General features: G+C 37.4%; 1 protein-coding gene across 1 annotated transcript in view; it reads left to right on the top strand.

Annotated features, from left to right (window-relative positions):
• The window catches only part of SPIDR (scaffold protein involved in DNA repair), a 202,661-nt gene that overhangs the window by 11,852 nt on the left and 174,641 nt on the right, over nucleotides 1-16,168 (top strand). The window lies entirely within an intron of this gene.

Raw genomic sequence — 16,168 nt, 5'->3', positions numbered from 1 at the left:
GGTGGCGAGGCGCCGGCGCTCGGTGCTCGTGAGGGGGCTTGTTCAGGGGCCACCATATTGTAATAACAAGTTTTTAATCCTAACTGGAATAGTTACGCTACTACAAAATCTGTAGGCACATGAGAAATCTGAGAATCCCTGTGCAGTTTTCCCTCCGTCTCCCAGCCCCTGCCAGTGTCATGCTGTGGGAATTTCCATGGGCAGCCAGCCTCACCAGTAAAATTTCTTCAGGGAATTTGGTATATGCAGGAGGGTAGATCTGCGGTGATCATTGTCTGTTGCATTCTTTGCTTTACTTGGGATTTGCTGTTTTCCTAGGAAAAGTTGCAGACAAGCTGTTTGAGAGAGTGCCAAGAAAACAGAATACAAAAGAAGTGTTCGCTACAGGAGGTCATTTGCTGTATGAGTATTCTTTAAAAAGGCCTGTTAATTGTGTGGCCTGGTTCACAGTGCGGGGAGGAAAAAAAGCCAAATGTAGATATATCATCATTTTTGTGGTATTTACTAAATCTCTGGAACCTAATGGAGTGTGTGGATAATCAAAAGACCATGAAATTTATTTTACCCCACTTCAAAATATGCCAAATGCCAAGAGGTTCAGGAGGTTTAGGATTGCTGCCAGAATGTCTTTATTGCAGTATTTACCCATGGTAAGAGTGTGCTAGGTTTCTAATGGGAAATTTTGAAAGATGAATGACTTGTCAGCTGTGTGTTTTGTTTTTTTTTCCCCTCTAATATACTAGTAGATTTAATTTGAAAATTATTTCTGTTTAGTGAAAATTATATTTAAAGAATTGATGTACTGGTGTAAAGATAAAGCTTTTGCTTATGTTTAGGGTGTAAAATATATTCCCAGTTAAGTTTGTGTTACAAGTCCCTGTGCCATGTTTTACTTATGAACTAGTCATCTCTGAAGTGTAAAGCTACTTGATAGGGAATAATGAGGAAGACAAGTTGAAGCTGGTCTTGTGGTAGGCAACTCTTGGCTAATTTTTAGTTCAGTTCAGGTTTTTTTGAAAAAGTTATATGTGAGATATGGTATGGTCGTGTTTTACATTCCTCTGTGTATACATTAAGTGGCTGGGTATTGGGGAGTGTTTTTTTTTTTTTTCCTTGTCAACTAGTTATAGGTCAAAGAACTATTTTTTTTTTTGCTTAAAGTGATGCAGGACAAAGATCTGGCACAGCCCGATTCTAGTCTTTTGTTTGTTTGTTTGTTTGTTTTTTCTCCTGAGAATTCCTCTGCTCTTGGTTGCTTGTGGAGGAGGTCCAACGGACCTTTTTGTTGGAAACTATTGTGCTAAAATAATGTCTAGTGATTAACGTTAATTTTCAGCATACATCTTTTTCTGAAAGCACACCGTATAATCACCTCAGTTATTCTAACACATTTTTCTGCTTCGGGTTTTGCAGAATCACAGAATAGTTGAGGTTGGAAGGGACTTCTGGAGATCATCTGATCCAGTCCTTCCTCCTCAAGCAGGGTCGCCTAAAGTATGTTCCCCAGGACTGTCTCCAGCTAGATTTTGAGTGTTCCTAAAGAAGGAGACTCCACACCCTCTCTGGGCAACCTGTTGCGATGCTTTGTCACCCTGACAGGAAGAAAGCTTTTCCTTATGTTCAGATGGAGCTTCCTGTGTTTTAGTTTGTGCCTGTTGTGTCACTGGGCAGCACTGCAAAGAGTCTGGCTTCATCTTTACGCTCTCCCTAAAGATACTTATACACACTGTTAATATCCCCCTTCAATCTTCTCTTCTCCAGGCTGTACTGATACATGAGGTTATTCCTTCCAGGTGCAGACCCTGCATTTGCCTTTGCTGATTGTTATGAAGTTTCTCTCTGCCCATTTTTCTAGGCTGTCCCAGTCCCTCTGAATGATAGCACAACCCTCTGGCCTGTCAACTACTCCTCTCCATTTCGTTATTTTCTGTGAGCTTGCTGAGGGTGCATTTGGTCCCATGGATGCTGGGAATGGGAAGGACTGCTTGTTGCCTGACTTGTGCAGAGGGCTTATCTCATAGGCCAAAGTTTCTTATAAGAATTATTAATCTCTAAAATACTTAGATTTTGAAAATATTTCAATGCTAGGGATTAAATGAAATTTAGTGTTGTTATACATGCCTCCTGCCATACTACCTTCTACGCTGGGAACTTTCCTATGCTCTGAGTGGCTGCTTCTTCCACAGTCAGATCCCTCCTTGAAACACTTCTTGTAACTTAATCCCTTAAAGTAGCCAGCATTTTTATGGAGTATATAATTTCTGTATCTTATGGAGCCTGATTCTTTTGTTTTGTCCTGTGTGTTAAATGTACTTATCAGTGTCTGATGTGCATCCAGATTTACTTGCTTTATATGCAGAGCAAGTGAGATTTATCCCAAAACAAAATGAAGAGAGTTTTTGACCCTTACATTGTTAATATCTAGGAATTAGACAGTCTTCTGTATTTGTTATGAAGCACTTATAAAGCTTACCTGGTTATAGTGGGCACTCTTGATTACAGACAAACTTATTAGTTCTGCAATCTTAATATCTAATTTTGCTGAAAATTCAGCAAAAAGCTGATTTACCACATCATTAAGAATTTATTTCCTTTAAATACATACAGAATGGTAATATCTCCAAAGGGTCTTGCTCTATGGTAATAGTCAATTAAAAAAGAGAATGGATACATTTTATGCGTTTGAGAATTCAATAGAATTTTGAGTTTCCTATTGTGCTGCAGTCTATGTGCACTATCAGTGGGAAAGTTGGTGCAATTTTGTGAGGTGTTGTGCAAAAAAACTCTTGTAATACTGTTCAAGAGTTAATTTTCTTTTTATTTTTCCTGAGTGAAGAAGAGCATACTTGAAAAATTCTTCCTGCTTATGGCTATACATAGGTGCATGTTTTGTATTTGAGGCCTTCTGATCTGTCGAAATTATGCCCATTCAGTTACTTAAGTATATTGATCTATTGCTGTCAATTTTGTTTAAAAATGACTATTTCCTTTTGTGGTGTTGAATGGAGAAGATTCAAAATATTGAATGGTATTCTGTAGAGCTCACCTGAAGGGTGAGTGGGAATCATGCATGGCCAAGATTTTGATACTATTTCTGGGCCTACTTTTATGTCCTTGCTCTGTTGGTCCTTTATAATGGTAATTATCATTGGCTTGGTAATTAGAATTGAGTCTAGCACTACTGTTGTGTAACAAAATTTAAAATAGGTTATCTCAAGGTAGCGAATCATTATTATGACAAATGGAATTTGTGTCATCCTGTCAGGCTGATGACTTAACATTGATAAAGCATGATGATATGATCGTGTTGTTGAAAGCAATTATTTTTTTTTACCAGTCCATTACCAAGGAAGCATACTAGAATATGTACAAGAACACCCACAAGCATACTATAATTTCTAGAAGTGTACTTCCTGGAATAATTTGGTTTGGAAAGGACCGCAGAATGTCTGTAGTCCAAACTGCTCAAAGCAGGTAGCCGTGAGGTTGAACAAGGTTGCTCAGTCCTCTATCTGGTCAGATCTTGGAAAACCCAGGAGACAACACTACTTATCTGGGTAATTTTCTTCTTCCTTTTCTGCCTCCTTGGTCCATCACCACCACTGCCACTTTTTTTTTTTAAAGGCAAGCAGCTTATTTTTTATGCAGAACTAGTCTCTTCTAGCAGTGCTCTCTATGTGGGCATTTTTAGCAAGACTTACTAGTCAAAATGCTGCAAGTCAATGACTATACCGAAACAAATGCCATTTGAATTCATATCAGTGAGATGAAATCATTTATACCTGACTTACTTGACAAAACTGAACTAATGCACCGGCTACTTTCTGCTACAGACATGTTGCTATATCCTCTGATCCAAAAACAAAATGTAAACACCTTTTTTTTTTTCTTCAGTCAAAACCAATAGTTTTCTCAGCATTTTGTTATTCTGACTTGATCAGAATATTGGGATAGAAAATAGTATGTTTCTGAGTGAGCTGTGGTTATTTCTTTTATAACTAGCTTCTCTCATGTCTCCAGCTAAGCAATGACCCCATTAATTTTAAAGTTGGACTGAAGATAATAGTTCAGCTAATACCTAATTTGTTCAGATGATGCTTGCTTGAATAGTTTAAAATTTCATCTGGGGAAGACTTTTCTTTATGACTCCAGGAGACAGGAGTTCAAATCTCAGCATAGCTGAATTGGCTTATTATCCTCCTCAAGAATGGTGCAGTCATATGAGAGACTTGATGCTCAATAAATGTTTGGTTTTTTTTTTTTCTTGCAATATAAAAATATGCAAGATCCATGGTGCCTGTTTGGAAAGAAGTTTCTCTGATGAGAAAGCATGTATGCTTGTATGTGCTTGCATGTATGTTTCTGTGCTCTTGTATGAGATCCAACTGTACCTCAGGGTAGCTGTAATTCTTTGTGCTTATTTTGTGGAATAATCTGGATATTTTATTAGACAAGTATAAAATCAAATCCTGTTACCACAACCTGGGTGTACAAAATCTGATGAATTGCAGAAGTTACCACGATGACATAGACAGACTTTAGACCTTGATGCCATGTGCTGTCATTCTAAGACCATATTTTTATGTTGATGTAAATGCTGGGCTGTTTGTGTGCACTAATCCAGCTTCTCTGCTTTGTTTAACTTAAGGCTTCAGCTGAGCTGTATATTTTTTTTCTTACACGGCTCTGGAGAGCAACAACTTTAAGTGCAGTTGACAGCACAGCTATCTCCGCCTACACATATCAAATACCCTACTCATTGCTCTCCCTCCCTTCCTCTTTCCCTCCCCCCCTCCCCGCCCCGTCCTCTCTTTTGCACATTTGCCTAGTGTTTTAAACAAGATCCCAGTGGCTTGTTTTGGTTTTGCTGTGGCTGCATTCCATGAGAGGGATCTGGGTTTTCTCAGACTGGGAACCTCTTGGCGATGTGACTCTCAAGAACATTGCAGAGAGTCTTTTGAAGTTTTGGGGAGAAGCAAAGAGGTACATGCTTGTCCTGTCAGGGCCTTGACCTCAGCCTTGGGAGGTGAAGCAAAGAAAGAGGGTCTCATATCTCCCTTTCCATGGGCTGATGAGCCCAGAGAAGACCTTAGATCAGAAAAGAGCTGTAGAACTGATGAGGGAGGAGTAGAACATGTGCCTTGGGTAGTGCAGTGCTGTACTCTGAAAGGATGAAGCCAGAAGAGTTAACAGAATCAATAGGAAGTGCAAGGCTTTTGCCATATTATCCTCACCTCTGACAAGATCCTTTGTTGTTTTTCATAATGGATAATGTGCTAAATAGCTTCACACTCTGCGAAGAGCCATGAGGACAGTGAGAAAGCTCCTGGTATTTGATTTGTCTTTGTCTTCCTCAGGACTCTTCAGGCCAAACTGTGGAAGAACTTGATTTCAGTTTGTTTGAGATCCTTTTTGTGGGCAACAGTGGAAGAGAAGTTTTAGTGGAATGCATAGGACTAGTCTTGATCATCTGCTGTTATGATCAATGAGCTTTCTGAATACTGTAGTTCTGGAAAGGGTTTAGTAAAGTAGATTGGTTTGAACTTTGTTTCCGTCTGCAAAAAGAGATCTGTATACTTCAAAGAGAAATTAACATCTATATCTAAAATATGTTAGAATTTGTTTATCAAAGTGTTCACAAAGCACTCAGAAGAGCTTTTGTTTTTATATTAGTGTTGTAAGTTTGTTTTAAAAATAATTTTATAGTCTTTAAATGGCTGTTTCTCTCACCAGCCAGTTAGTTTGCTCAGAGAAAGAACTCAGTTGCTGATGAGAAAAAGTAAAAAGCTTTCTTACAGTCGACTTATTTTTGCATCCTTTAGTGAGGCAAATGTTTCTTGTCCATTTAAGGTACCTTGTGAAGTTGCTGCTTGCATCTGTTCACAAGCTGAAACTTATCGGTCTGGGATTTTGTTGTGGCAATACAAAAAAAAATATGCATAACTATTAAAAGTGTAATGCTGTATATAGAATGGCTATTAAGTGAAAATAAGGTATTAAATATCCAAAGTCATCCAATTCTTGGTGAACCGAGTAAACCATTAAGTACCCTAGAATTATCCAATTATCCCTGTATTTTAAACATTTAGGCTTCATCTGCTCATGAGGTTTTTGCCATTTTTAACAGGAACAGAATATTTCCTTTTGAGGTAAGGGTTATTGTATTCTTTGTAATTCTCCGTAGAGTCTACTGAATGTTGAATATCTGGAACTAAACTTAAAATACTTTGCAAAATAGGGGAAGACCAAAGTTTAAGAGCTAGATCGATGGTTATTAAAAGTCCCTTGTTGTTTCTCTGTGCTTTCTCCATATTTTTAATGATTGAAGCTCTCTCCAAGTTCTGTATCTGTGTAACTTTTGTGCTTATTTTTCTCACATGGAAGAAGGCAAGTCTGTATTCTGTTTAATTATTTATTTCTTGCCACTGCGTCCTTTGCTTGGAAAGAATGTAGTTGGGTGGCATGCTATGGGGATTAGAGCATTTATTTCTGGCTTCAATTGCAATGTGGAAGTGCATTGGCTAGATAAGAAAGGAGTGAACTGGAGCAGAACAGGCCTAATAAAGCTGAGAATATTTACTGTAAAATTAAGAAATTTGGAGGTGGGGACTTCTGTGGGGCATGAGGGATGGCTTTCTTGGAGATGATGAAATGGGTTTGGGGTGGGGTAAAATCCTAATGTCTCTTATACCAGTTTGACAGGGTCTGTATCATGTTTTGTTTCTTTTTACTTTGTGATAAATAGTTTCTATACAAATGTCTGAATCATCTGTAGATGACAATTCAGATTTACAATTCTTTTGTTATCAGGACAATTGCATTCCAGGCTAATAACTTGGACTAAATTAACCCCTTATGAGGAGAAGTTTTATAGAGGTAAGCTGGAACTCATGTGTTCACACCATATTTGTTAAATGTTAAAGAGAATTTTGCCTGTCCTTCAAGGACTTACCAGCACACTCTCCACACATGTGCCAGCTGTATAGAACCCTGCTCCCCTACATTGTCTGTCTGTCTGTCTGTCTGTGTCTCTCTCTCTCTCTCTCTCTCTCTTTCTCTCTCTCTCTTAATATAACACAGCCTTGACTGGCAGCTTTGGCTTTCTCTTGCTTTCGCTGGAGACATGCTCGTAAACTTGTACTTCTTACAGTATCTGTCCCAGTACCTACAACTTCACCCTGCCAATTTCACCCTTACTTCTTGAACACACAAAAAAGCTGCTGCACCTCACTGTTTACTCACTGCTCGGTCTAACCTGGTGACATGTTTTTTGACTCAGTCCCAGTTACTGTCCACCTGTTCAATCTCCTCTTCCCAGCTCAGTCACTATTTCATTCGCTTGTCCCCATTCACCCTCACCTGGTCATTGCTTGGACTCAGTTCATCTGTTTTCTCTTGCCTAATAGAACTATTCTCTTCTGCACTGCTAAATCTTCTCCTATGGTAGTAACTCTTCAAAAATGATAGCTGGAGCAGCTCCTCAGATCAGGTGTTTTGCCAATGCTGTTGCTGCAATCTCCAGTATCTTGTGGAAGATGTTTCATCTCTCTTTGCTTGTATTCTTCTCATCAGTGTAGTAAAGCCCCTGTTCTCCTTTCATATGAATTCTCATGGGGCTACTGGGAATTTTGATGCCTCTCTGAGAGGAAATGATTTGTTGGTATTTTGCGGATCTTTTCCTGTGCGTAGGAATGGGGCTACTGAATCTGAGTAGGAAAAGCGGACTGGAACTGCCTGCTTGTGAAGGCAACAAGGTAGAGGAGCGCCGCTTCATCCTAGTATAAAGCAATCATGGATCAGAAGAGAAAAGGTTTGAGTTGGGACTGAAATAGACTGAAAAGTTGCTGGAGGCATTGTAACTTTAAAAATTCATTGTGTTTCCATGTCATCGGTACTTGTGCCTAGTAGTTTTGGTCCTCCCATTCCCAAGAAAAGATGTACTGGAACTGGAAAAGCTTCAGAGAAAGCTGATTAGAATGATCAGATATATGGAATGTTTTCTGCATGGAAAAAAGCTGTGAAGAGGGTATGAAAAACTCATGGATCACAATAGGAAGAAGTAAATAAACAAAATGACTAGTTTCACTTGATTTCCTTTAGCTTTCATACAATAACTAGCAGGTTGATTCAACATAAACAACAGATTATTCATCCCACCATATGTGATTGAACTGTGGAGCTCCTTGCCACAGGATGCTGTAGATAGTGAAAGATCATGTGGTGTCGAACATAATTGGACAAACTCATGGAAGAAAAATCTGCTGAGGAATAAATACAAAGTTCTTTCTTCTAGTTGAAGCCATAAACTGGAGTTAGGGTGACTTCTGTGGCAGTATTGCCACATGCTTGTTCTGTTTTAAACTATTTCTTAGATATCTGTTGCTAATCACTGTTGGAGACAAAATAAGGGGCTGGATCTTTCTGTGATAGATTCCCCTACAACTATTCCGAGGCTTATCTGGTGTGAATTTTTCAATGTGTATGGATTTCATCCTCTTTCCATTGCCACACTCGGTGCTTTCTCCATAGAGCAAATGAGAAGTCAGATATCGGAAGATGATGTAGCAAATGGATCTCCAGTTGGTGCCCTTTGTAGCTTTAGTTCTCTATCACCTGCTGCTCTGTGTGGCTTATGAAGTTTCTTTTTATGTGATCTAATTTATACTTTCCTCATAATTTTCACAAAGCTTTCTGAACAGCCTAGGCATTAAGAAGGGCTCTTTGAGACAGTGATGACTACAGTCAGACCTGCCCAGAGAAGCTTTTTGCTTTCTTGGAGTGAGTTGCTGATAGACTTCTCTAAGTTTCTTTAACTTGCTTGATTGGTGAGGGGTACAGGGGGAAAGGAAAAAAATTGTGTGTGCTCTTATTTGAAGGAACATGAGTTACCTGTTTTTAAATTGAAATCTTTCATTTTTGTGACTTCCTGGAAAAGCACCTTTATATATATATGTATATATGTATATATGTGTGTGTGTGTGTATATATATAATGTATGTATATATGTATATGTATATACACACACATACATACACACACACATGTTTATATATTAATATATTTTTATATAACATATTTTATATATATAATATATAATATAAAATTATGTCTAAACATCATGAAATTAAAAACAATGTTGCTGACTTTCACTGTGAATCTGGTATGCTCTAGTAATCGATCCATCTAGAATCTGAGGAACTTTAAGGATATTTTGGAATGAGAGAATAATTAGAAGTATCAAAAGAATAACTAGTATAAATCTACAATACTGAATTTGCTTTCTGAGATGAGCAGGATAGTTGCAGCTTCCTTTTGGTACATGTGTGTAAATGCATGAGTGCATAATGGTATGGGATTCATTTGGAAATCAGACCATAACACCAAAGGAATAAATAAGTATGGTATTCATAAATCATGATGACAGAGGATTATCATATTGAAGGTTCATCTACCTAGGGTCCTGAATGATAATGGTTAGTACTGGGAGAAAAATATAAGTATAGGTTGAATGCTGTGCAGTGGGACAAGGATCTCTATTGCAGCTTAGATGCTTTCTGAGCAAGAAGCTGCACTGAAATATAAGTCAGATTTATATCTGATTGACAACTGAGAAATTTTTATTTCAGTAAGTTGTCCTGTCTTTCTGAACCAATTTATGTTTATAGCCTCTAGATGTTGGTGGGGGTTGGAGTGGGTCAGTGAATATCCCCCAATCTAATAATGCGTTGTGTATTTAAGACAGAATCAGAAAAGCGATATTTCATTTGTGGTAATTCTGGAGAAAGCATCTTATTTCATACTACTGTGATCTTTGCAGGCAGCATGTTCAGAGAAAAGATTAACTATAGTATAGATTGATCCTGATGTAACTGCTTGTAAAATCAGATTATATAGCTGTATGCACAGAAACTTCACTGACAGTGAACTTTGGCTACTGTATTCCTGCTTGACAGGACTCAGTGGGATCATTTTTACAATATAAAATACTTGTGGTGTATTGGGAAGATAGAATTTTCATGTGAAGGTTACTTACTGGCTTAAAAAGGAGGGCTTAATGCCCAAAGGAGCTCTTTGCTGTGCTGCAGAACTGTATTTTTTCACGAGCCTCAACCTGTAGTTATTGGAAGAGGAGGTAGGAGAAGAAAGAGAAGTATCTCTCTCTTATGTAGTTTGTGGGGGAAAGTTGCGTTAAGAAAACAGCAAGATTGTTGTTTTAGACTTTTTAAAGGATTAGAATATTAGCACAGACTTATGAAAAGGAAATAAAATGGAGCATAATTGCCACTCTCATATGCCTAAACAGCAATGAGCTGGACAGCAAATTATAAAACAGCTTAAACAACAGCAAAATTGATTCTTTTACGAGAAACAAACCCCAAAAAACTCACGAGAGTGATCGTTGCCATCTGCTTTTTAACCTTTAGATGCACTTGAGTGTCACTTTCCAAGTTTGTTTTTCCTACGCGAACAGGAGTGCTAGATTCATGGCTTACGTTAATTTAAAGAGTCTGCGATTGCTTTTCTCTTCATAGACCATTTCCTAGTTAAAAACCTAGTACTAATCATAAGAGTTGTGGAGGGAAGTAGTAGTGAAGTGGGTATCAGAACAGGGCAGAGAATTCTTTTCTTATGTAACCTTATAGTTTCAGTAGGTATCTCCCATATCTGTTGATGGCTTCTTAAATCTAATGAGCTCTAAGAAGAAACTAGATCAGAGAAAAAGTCTATTTTGATTTCTTCAGTGTAAGGAAATAAATTAGCAAAGATGAGTGCATCACTTTTGTTAATAATAATGAAGATGCTGAGTTGACTTATCGTTTCTTTTATGACTCTAAGTGAAAGATACTGCCTGTAACTCTTTAGCTTCCATCCTGGATGCTGAGTATTTGTAAGTATGTAAGATAAATTCATTATAGCAAAGGTCACTGTATCGGAAGGTAAATCAAGTAATTGGTGAAATGAAAGAAAGGAAAATCAGAACATGATTTTACTTAGTATTGGAAGGCACTATAAAAGTACTCTTCATAATATTTTTGTTGAATTTATGACTTACCAACAAACTTGAGCAATCTCAAGTTGGCATTTTTGCATATTTAAGTCATGGTTTAATGCAGCAATTGCTTGTGGATTGTGACTTCAAAAATTTGGTTGTAAAGAAACAAAAAATTCATAAATAGTCTGTATGTGAATCACTTTTTTTCAGTGCTGCTCAGCTATTACTTAGTTGACATCAATTAATTTGTAAGTATTTTTGGAAAGTGATGATGAGAGTTTTCTATCTGTCTTGCATGCTCCAGACATTCTGAACAGTGAGTAATAATGTAGATTGTAACCATTCAGCTTTGACACAGTCATAATCCTTGTCGTTGTCATAGAGCAGAAAAGTAAGACTACTGGTGATATACTATGTGGTAGTTTATTACCACATTTTGGACGGGGAGAGATGATTGACGAGAGCACTGAATGCTAATTTTAGTTCCTTTGTTACTGTGCATATTTTAAATTCATTTGCTGTTCTTCCGTTTAACTTTTGAGATTTGCAACCAGCAGATCATAGTTCTCAGTCTGCTTGTTAGTAGCACTGTGCTCCAGTTTTAAAAGGAGATGATAATGTAGGTTATGTATTTTCCTGAATGACAGGTGGGAATGATGATTTCACTGAAGAAGTCTTCTGAAGGAGAGCCCCAAGTGTGAGTGATGTTGTGGAGTTTGCCTGTAAGAAAAGCACCTTTCAATATGTTCCCCCCTCCCCAGCACAAGGACTTTTCTTGTTATTCCACTTCATTTCCAGGCTCCTTAGCTCACAAAGCCTTTGCACAGTGTTTGCCTTATTTTTTTTCCCTCTTTTTTTTTTTTTTTTTTTTTTTTTTTTTTTTTTTTTTTTTTTTTTTTTTTTTTTTTTTTTTTGCATTTCTGTACAGTTCTTAGCATAGCAGTTCGTAGGCTTTTTCAGGCTTCTTTAGGTGTTGCCTCAGTAATACATGACAAGGATTAGATTGGAAACCTGTGGCTAGTGATCTAATTGCAGTTCCTTCTGGTTGCTTTCTTTACTGACTTTAAAGGATGTTAAAAAGTTGTATGATATTATCAGACTTGTGCAGAATTTGGTTAAAAAGTAATCGAATAGTATTTGGGGGGAGGGAATTCACTGAACTAATAAGTCAAATAATATTATCTTTGGCTGAGTAAGTTCTGGACTTGCAAATCACTTCACTGTGGAAGAGCATACTAGGGCAGAAGTATATGCATGCCTTGTACTTGTGTGTGTGGTGTGGGTTTTTTTTTGTTGTTGTTTTGTTTTGGTTTTTTAGTACATCTCGTATAGGCCGCTGTGCCAGATAGGATACTGAGTTAAACATTTCTTTGGCCTCATGTGGTATTACTATTTTTACTTTTTTCACCTTGATCTCAACAAATTTTTGATTGCTGCTTTGTCAGGCATTTAAATCCTTAGCTTTCAGACTTTGGTTAGCATAATGTCATATGTGGCCTATTTTCAATGTTTATAGGATAAAAACAAAATGAAGTTTTGGGTTACTGCTTACATTTAAAATTTGCAGAATGAATACTTCCCTTTCACATCAGGTAATATCTGATTGGTTACTTCTGTTCAGCGAAACTGAAACTTTAGTCTCTGACAGGCTTTAGTTCCAATTTTAAAAAATTCAGTTTCTAAAAGTAATAATGCTTTAATTTTTGCAAGATGAGATTGAACTCATTGCATATGAAGAAATATAAACAAACATTACTGGAAAAATAATGGAATTGTTTTGTTCAGTCTTATCAGCTGGACTACATAGTGTTGTAGAGAGAATAAATTAAGTCTGTATTATGGAAAAATCAATACTTGCTAAAATGCTTAAAACAAAAAGCATACACAGATAAAATACTAGCCTAAACAAACTAATGAAGTGGAAGCATAAAACTTAGATGAAAATGATAGATACAAACACAAAGGAACATGCAAAGTCTGAGGAAGAAATTAAGACTGAAGAAACCTGTTTGAAATATGTCCCCACATATAGCTGGCAATGAATATCACCTCCTTCAGTGCAAGCAATAGTAATTTAATAAATCTGAGAGTCTTGCATTTTGTATGCACTATCAGGTCCAATTTGTCTGCCTCTATCTGCATTTATTGTACAGATCAGGTAAATCCTGTTTTGTTGCCCTGTAGGTGAAAGGAAAAATGTCTAGCTATTTTGTATGCTCTTCACCTTGCAAAGTCATTTCCAGATCAAAGCATTATGAATACTGTGACAGATCATGTATTATGTAAAATAGTAATACAATTAAAAGACTTCTTATTTCCCAGTAGCTCAAGTGCAATGCTAACCTAATTCTGAGACTATCCTGTTTTTACTACCTGTGGACATGATTATATCTCATATGTGATATTGCACTTCTTGTTCCTCTGAAGTCATGTTTTTCTGTTGCTTCTGCACTTAGAACTCATCATGGTGGATCTGTCCTAGATTCTTCTCTCTGACCCTATAAATGGATATTTTAGCTATGTTTAAAAATGGGGGAGGAGAAAGTAGACAAACATGTTAGATAGTCAGGTTCTTCAGCATTGCTGATGTCCAGTAAGTACTTAGTTTTATTACCAAATGACCCAACTCTCAAATGAGTAAATTGACATGTTAACGGAACTAAATGTATTACTGTTGCTTATGAGTATCTGAATCTTGTTTATACTTGCTTTTAAGGAAGATGATCCATCTAGTATAATCTTACTTCTTTTAAATAGATAAATACAACGTTACATATAAAAGAAAAAAAAATCAGTCTCTTGTTTTATTCCATCCTCTCCCCCCAAGATGCACACATCTGGCAGGTATGTAACTCTAGGTGTAGTCTTGAGCTGTTGTGGTTACTTTTATATGACTATAGTTGAAGATGGTTAAAGAAGTATTTACAGTTTACGATTCAGCTGTGCTTTGAAGATGGGACTTTGCCATTAAGGATTTTGGAGAATAGGTGGGTTTTTCTTTTGTATGTTAAAGAGGAAACAAAGTGTGTGCTGTAATTTTAAAGTTTAAATTCAAACAGCATGTACTGAAATCAAGGAATGTGTTACCCTAGTTTTGGTCCTTGTTCAGCTTGTATGCAGTCACTTGAGATTTTCTAAACCACAAATGAAAATATTTCAGGATTTAACAGACTGAAATACTTAATGCTCCAGAGAGATTAGATGGTTTAGGAAGAGGGCGATGGAACACAGGGCTTGCTGGCTTTTTGTATTCAGCTACAAAATAAGAGGATTCGTTGCTTTCTTTTTAATGGTAAGAGATCCCAACTAATTCTTTAAACGTCCCATTTGTAGTTTTGAAGAGCATAAGAAAAAACTACCTTATTGACTACTTGCTTCAACAATACAGTGAAAATTTGATCTCATCCTGTTTGAACCAACTGTTGTGCATTTGCTTGAGGGTTAAACCACTCTGCATGTTATTAAGACAAGTAGCCAGCCTGACGGTGGTAAGTGTGTCACATCCTCCCTTCAACTTTGCCCTCCTTGGAGATTACTGCAGTCTCCAAGAGGTTTGCCCACTAGCCAACTGGGAGTGGCTCGAGAAAACTTCACTAACCTGTGGATCTGGTTCTCGAGCAAACTTTCAGACTTAACAGTGACTTGAGACGCCTTGCCAAGCCCAGTTAGGAGAGAGGCTTGGGTACTGGGGCAGGCATTCAAAGTTAGGTGGAGAACTAACCTGTAATTTTGTGATGAATTTAACTGTGTGTATTCAAAGCATGTTGTGTGGGGATTACTGTTTTCTTCTCTCCTTGGCAATCCAATACATTTCTTTGTAAGCATGAGACTACTGAAGAGTTCCCCTTTTCTTTCTGAACACCTTCTCCCTTCCCCCCCCCCCCCCCCCCCCCATTTCCACTGCTGAGTGGTGTTTCTGGCTGTGCTTGAAGGAGAATGAGCAGCTAACGGCTTTGACATTAAATGCATACAGAGTGAATGCCACCACGTCTTTGTTAAATAAATCCTAAAATCTTTCTTCTCCTTCCATGAGGACTTTTAAAGATAATCTACCCAGTCAAGGCCTATTTTCAGAAACTTACATAGCTCAATATGAAATTCCTGTCATTATTAGCAATCTACATACTTTTTTACTTGAATTCCTTTCCTTCATGAAACTTACTCAACTCTGAATTCACAGTCTCTCTGCTACATTTTAGGTACCCTCTTCTTTCTGCAGTCTGACCATCATAGAAACAGAAGATTAGAAATGACTCTACTGTTTTCTCTTGCACTGTCAAATACTCACTTGGTCCTATGAAGTGATCATTAATTGTTTATAGCAATCTTTTTAATTATTTATTCTTTAAGTAGTCGTGTTGTCTACTTTGTCCTAATCAACATTTGTTTTTTAACCGCCTGTGTAAATGTATCTTTAGGATATTCCACACAGAAGTGAAAGAAAATGGCAGAAGAACTGTATTTTTCATTATCTCCCTAAGGTTTTCTTTTCCTTTAGGATACAGTTACTCAGAAAATGGCAATTTGAGCAATCAAAAAAACTATATCCACAAAACCTCAAGGATGTGATTTCTTTCCTATTATTTCCTCATCCTTAGGGCATCAAAGCAGACTTACTTTCCCAAATTAACATTACAGTATTGGAGGTAATAGTATTTTAATTTGTAAGACATGAGCAGGGTTCTGATTGGAAGAACTTCTGAAAGGATTTTCTGTGATACTAAACAGGGAGCTCAGTACTTCTCATACAAGTTTTATTGTCTCTTTGTTTAGCAAGTAGTTTATAATCATAATAGCTTGCAGTTTGTAGTACTTAGGATGGAAAAAAAAAACAGTGCAACTGTGGTATTTAACACAGGTTCCTGATGTTGGAAGGACTGGCCAGAGGCGTACCATCTCCCAGATGCATGCGTTGCATGTGTTGTTAGTGGAACTATAACTACATAAAAATGTCATCCCCCTTCAGCAGGTGGCTGAGGGGTGGTAGAGCACTAGATCAGCTGTTAACTGATGTTACTTTTCAGGTTTGCACTGAAATGGTTAAAATTCATTGGGCTGTCCATGTGGGGAGCATGTTTTCCATACTGCCTCCGATGTATCTGTCTAACTGCTCAGCCTGCGTGCTTGGCTGACTATGTGTGTGCAAAAGGCTAGGAGAATGAAACTAGGTCCATC

Source organism: Rhea americana, unplaced genomic scaffold (genome assembly GCF_003343005.1).
Source record: "Rhea americana isolate MKP2758 unplaced genomic scaffold, rheAme1 scaffold_46, whole genome shotgun sequence".
Lineage (NCBI taxonomy): Eukaryota > Metazoa > Chordata > Aves > Rheiformes > Rheidae > Rhea > Rhea americana.
The sequence above is the reverse complement of the archived record's forward strand: the minus strand, read 5'-3'. Positions and strand labels throughout refer to the sequence as shown.